We start from the raw sequence: 6000 nt of genomic DNA on the forward strand, positions 1-6000 counted from the left end.
TTTTCATATACATCTCGCTATAAAAATACTTTTAAATGTATTTTTCTAATATATAACTTTTTGCCAATCATTTCCATTAATTAATGCATTTGTGGATGTTTCTAACTTCATGTGTGTGTTATATGCTCATGGTTTGTCTTAAAAATTCCCAAAAGGATATATTTCAGCAGGAAATAGTATGTCAGATCCCTACATAGCTAAACAAAATACGATTTTGTTTGTGTGTGTGTGTGTGTGTGTGTATATATATATGTATTTATTTTAAAAATAGCATTTTATCTATTATACATAGAACCAGAGGTGGGTTTCAGCAGGTTCTGACCAGTTCTGGAAAACTGGTAGTAGAAATTTTGAGTAGCTCAGAGAACCAGTAGTAAACCTTCTGACTGGCCCCGCCTCCATCTATTCTCTGCCTCCCAATTCCCTCAGTTGATCGGGAGGAAACGGGAATTTTGCAGGAACCTTCCCCTGGAGTGGGGTGGGAATGGTGATTTTACAGTATCCTTCCCCTGTCACACCCACCAAGCCACGCCCACCAAGCCATGCCACACCCACCAAGCCACATCCACAGAATTGGTAGTAAAAAAAAATTGAAACCCACCACTGCACAGAACTAACGTGTCAAAACAGACTGCTTTTTAGCAAAGAAGTGAGAAAAAGGATGTTTAGTCTCTCGTTATTTATTCAAAGTATATGATGAATATATATTAAGGAAATTGGATTGTAAAATGAGTGTGATTTTAAAATTGGATTAAAAAAAATATCAACAACCTGAACTATTCAGATGACACTATCTTGACAGCTGAAAATGCAAAGGATAACAAACTCTTGCAATAAAAGTCAAGGCACACTATGAAAAATTGGATTAAAATTAAATATAAAAATCAAACTTATAAAAGGTAAGACAGTGAGAATTGAAAATGAAGAAATTGAAGCAATAGAGTCTGACTTTTAGGAACAACCATCAACAGTAAAGGAATAACAGTCAAGAAATATGCTGCAGACTAGCACTTTGTTGTGCATGAAGGCTTTGAAAAAGATAGATATATATATATATATATATATATATATATATATATATATATATATATATATATATATATATATATATATATATATATATATATATATATATATATTTGTTTACATTTATACGCCTTCTCCAAGACTCAGGGCGGCTTACAATGTATAGGGCAATAGTCTCATTCTATTTGTATATATTTACAAAGTCAACTTATTGCCCCCCCAACAATCTGGGTCCTCATTTTACCTACCTTATAAAGGATGGAAGGCTGAGTCAACCTTGGGCCGGGCTCGAACCTGCAGTAATTGCAGGCTTTGTGTTCTTAATAACAGGCCTTACCAGGCAGAGCTAAACCGGCCCTATATATGATGTGTCTATGCACAGAAAGACCAGAATCATGCAAACATAGTATTCCCTGTGACACACTATGAAAGCAAACATTGGATTATGAAGAAGCGGGATAGAAAGCATATTGATGCTTTTGAAATTTGATATTGGAGAAGGCATCTTAAAATACAGTGAACAGCCAAAAAAAGAAATGGATTATCAAATAAATCAATCCAGAGTTCTCATTGGAGATACAACCAACTATGTTCAAAGTATTGTATTTTGGACACATTACAGAAAGACCTAGCTCTCTGGAGAAGATTCAAAGGCTGAGAAAGGAGAAAGGAAAGAGAAGAGGACAGCCAGGAGAAAGATGGGTAGATTAATTTACAACTGTGATGAGTGCCCTGTTAAAAGATCTGAAAGAAACAGGTTAGGGACAGATCATCATAAAGAAAATCTACCTATGCTTCCACTAAGAGTTGACAATGACTTGAAGGCAGATGATCAATCAATCCATGGGATTGATCTACATTTTCCTGAGCCTCTGTTTTCTTACTTTTCCTAGCACTAAGACTCACTTCTTTCTATTCCTGCTTTTTCCAAATCCCGAATTGTCTGAAAAATGAGAGACAAGCCATATAAAGCTATACTCTTCCCATTCTTGAGTCAGCAGGACAATATGCTGACACAAATTGAAATGCCTCGATAGCCTCACCCTATTCCTCCTCCAAGGCCACTGCAATGTGGGACAAGCAACTGATGGATTCCTCCAGTTTTGCTCCTCTACCTCCTTCCACTGGGAATGAGTAGGAAAAACAGCCATCAATTGCTTTTTTTAATCGCCAGTGTGGCAGGATTGGGGTCAATCACTGGGCCCTGTCCTCCAGGTCAATTTTAGCTTCTGCTACAGGAGACACCAGGTTTCTCACTTCAGAATGTGATGATAAGGCGCTGCATGGACTTGTTATATACAGAGTTTGCCTTTTTTTTAAAAAGAGAAAGAAAAAATGGATGAGATCTGAAAGAACACTACAGCTATATTTTTTTAAAAAACAGGACTATTGCGCTAGAGACTAGTGCTGGTCCTGTGAAGGTTGACGTAAATCAGTAAACAGATCAAGGTTATGCCAGCTGTGTGTTTTTGTTTCTATCCTAAATGAGTGAAATGCAGGTTTCCTGCTGCTTATGCCAACCAGGGATTTTGCATTGCTGTAATTTTTCTTGCTTTACACAGTTCTGCAACCAAACTGAAGCTGTGAGGCTACTTCTTATGCCAATAGAAATTATGCAGCATCTTCAGCTCTGGCACGTTGCTGTCATGGTTCTGTATGTCAATGAAAATCTCACACTTGGTCTGCCTGGCAGGGAAGAATAATCTATGCCAAATGATTTAGAGGCAGAAAATGAAATATAAGATAGCTCCTACCCATAGATTCTTAGTTTAATTGTGTGTGTGTTTGTGTGTGTGTATAAAGGGGGGGAAAGGTGACTAAGATCTATCTCTTTGTGAATTTTATTTATAATCCTTTTATTTAAATAGACAAAGAGGAAATCATTTTAATTTTATTGAGTAGCTATTGCTATTAAAAATCAATTACCACTATTTTGGAGGTATTAAATTCTGTATAAATTATGGATTCTGTTCAATTTTTATAATCTATCTGAACAGGTTGTAAGTTACTATCACTGAAAGGTTTTAAGAAATCACAGGATAGCCACCTAATATATATGGCTGAATTGTTTTTTTCCCACACATTACACCAGCTGGACTAGCTAATCTCTTTCAGCTCTACAGTTCTGGTTGTGTGAACTTTTAAATGGGCCTAGAGCTGATAAGTGTGAATAAATGGATAGTGAATACCTCATCCTTATAGAAACAATCCTGTGCTCAGCTAATATTTGAAAAAGGAAATGTATTGTAGGGAGATTATTAAAATCACTTCAAGACAAGACAGGAGACAAAAAAGACAAACAGAATGAAAAACCAAGCTAAAGTTTCCTTTTAAAAAGTTTTTGAATTCTGCAAGACTATCACTTGCTATGACTATTTTGTCCAATTCTGATTTTTACAGAAGCATATTGGGACAAACACTGGGCAAAACCACATGGTCATGTTGAGGTGAAGGAGCCAGTAGTAAAATAAAACAGCATAAATTTTGGTAACGTAATTAATAATCCATATTCTGCCTTGGTAACATCAAGAGCTACTGTCGTTATTTAACAGAAGATAAATTAAGGAAAGTGATTGGAAAACTCTCATGGTTTTATTTACCCTACATTTTAGAATGGAAAACAACCATCAATTGGTCTTCCTAACAAGAAGTCCATAATTTCATTGTTCCATCAGTGAATATGTTAAAAGAAAAACAAAAAAAGAACCCAACCCTTTTCACTGTTCTACTGCAGCCTAATCCCAAGTGGCCATGGAAGGGATTTCCCAGTGACCATAAGGAAAGGATCAAGCCCATAGCAGCCTATAGAAGCCACTAGGAGCTGAGCAAATACCTACCCCTGATTGTGGCATCAATCACATCATTACTGAATCCTAGAATCCTGCCACACACACACACATTACTGCTTGTAATAAATACCGTACATCATTTAGCATAAAAAGAGCAAGATACGCAAAGTACTGATACTTCTGAAGGTTAATGTGGATGAGATACCACAGTATGCCATGGATAGTCAAGAAGACAAAGGACCACTAAACAAATCAATCCAGAGTGCTCACTCAAGAACAAATTATCATGTAAAGGATACGTTATGTAAAGAAACAACTCTTTGGAGAACCTGTAGAACTAAGGAAAGTGAAAGGAAAGAGAAGAGAAGAGGATGGCCAGCAGCAATGGTGGGAAGGCCTGAAGGACCATTAGAGGTAGATTATGCTGGAGAAGCATTATTTTTATGCTTACTAAGAGTTGATACCAACTTAATGTTATATAAGCAATTAATCATTCATTACATAGGCAAACAGATATACCAAACTACATGTAACAAGTAAAATTAAACTTTAGTGTGTGTGAGTGTGTGTGAGAGGGATTCATATAACACACACACACACAGCTGCCCAACAGTCACCTTTAATATAAAAATTCCATTTTTATCACAGTAATAAATCCTGTAACTTCCATTTATTATCATTGTGGATACAGCATGGTGATTAGTCAGTGTGTTAGTGGCTGTTAGTCTGAAAAACAGTAAAATTTTGTGACTTTAATTTTAATTTTCATCCTTCAAACTCATATTTTTTCTGGAGCTGACTAACTTCATGTGCATATGCTTTTGGTTTTAATGCAATTATATCATTGATTGGAGCAAAATAATTTTACAAAAACTGTTAGTTCTACAGAAATGCAAACAAATGAGTAAACAAAGCAGTACTATATTTTAACTTGATTGGCGTGGAGTAGATAGTTTTTAATATATCTTTAGACAGTTGAACTTTGCATTTTGAATTTCTTATTTTGCATTTTAAATTTCTTATTTTTGTTTACTTGCAGATTGTTTTTTTTACTTTAAAGATGGGCTAAAATAGAATAGAATAGAATTTTATTGGCCAAGTGTGATTGGACACACAAGGAATTTGTCTTGGTGCATATGCTCTCAGTGTACATAAAAGAAAAGATACGTTCATCAAGGTACAACAATAAAAGACAATAGTTCTGGAACCTCAAGTAGAGAATGATTCTAGAAACTACTGTAATTATCTATGCAGATTTTCAGGCATCCAGGTCATGATTGCCCCAAAACGTCTAGAAACTAATGTGGCATTTTTAGCTTATTTTACTGTCATTCAATTTAAGTTCATTTATTAACAGATATTTCAAACTTGGTTGATAAATTTCATTTTGATTAGGTCAAGCAAATGAAATTATTTGTAATATATATTAGATTTTATATTCTTTCTTATGACCATTTTTATGATCTCAAATGGAAAGCAGTTTGCTAGTTTTGTGTACAGGTAGTCCTTGACTTACAACAGTTCCTTTAGTGACCGTTCAAAGTTACAACAGCATTGAAAAAGGTTACTTATGACTGTTTTTCACAGTTACAAGCTTTACAGTATTACCATGATTATGTGATCAAAATTCAGATGCTTGGCAACTGGTTCATACTTATGACCACTGTTGTGTCTCAAGGTCATGTGATCACCTTGTGACCTTCTGACTAGCAAAGTCAATGGGGAAGCCAGATTCACTTAACTGAGTTACTAACTTATCAATGGCAGTGATTCACTTCACAACTGCAGCAAGAAAGGTTGTAAAATGGGGAAAAACTCACTTAACAAATGTCTCACTTAACAACAGAAATTTTTGGGCTCAATTGTGGTCGTAAGTTGAGAACTACCTGCATTCAGTGATTCTTTTTATTTCTTTGCTTAAGTCTATTGATAGATATTTTTTATATACAGCATAAAGTTTAATATTGTTCAAGCAGACATCTGTTCATATGATAGAAATTTTGCCTCCTCTTCCTCTTGGGAATACTAGAAAATAGCCCTAGAAAACATATCAGAAGTTGTGACAGGGAATAGGAACTGATTCTGTCATATTGCATCAGGCAAACCAGCTATATTTAATGAAGTGGAAGTATACAGTATGTCTGGATTTCAACTTTTATGCCTGTATATTAAAAAAAAAGTTTAA

Source organism: Ahaetulla prasina, chromosome 1 (assembly GCF_028640845.1).
Source record: "Ahaetulla prasina isolate Xishuangbanna chromosome 1, ASM2864084v1, whole genome shotgun sequence".
Lineage (NCBI taxonomy): Eukaryota > Metazoa > Chordata > Lepidosauria > Squamata > Colubridae > Ahaetulla > Ahaetulla prasina.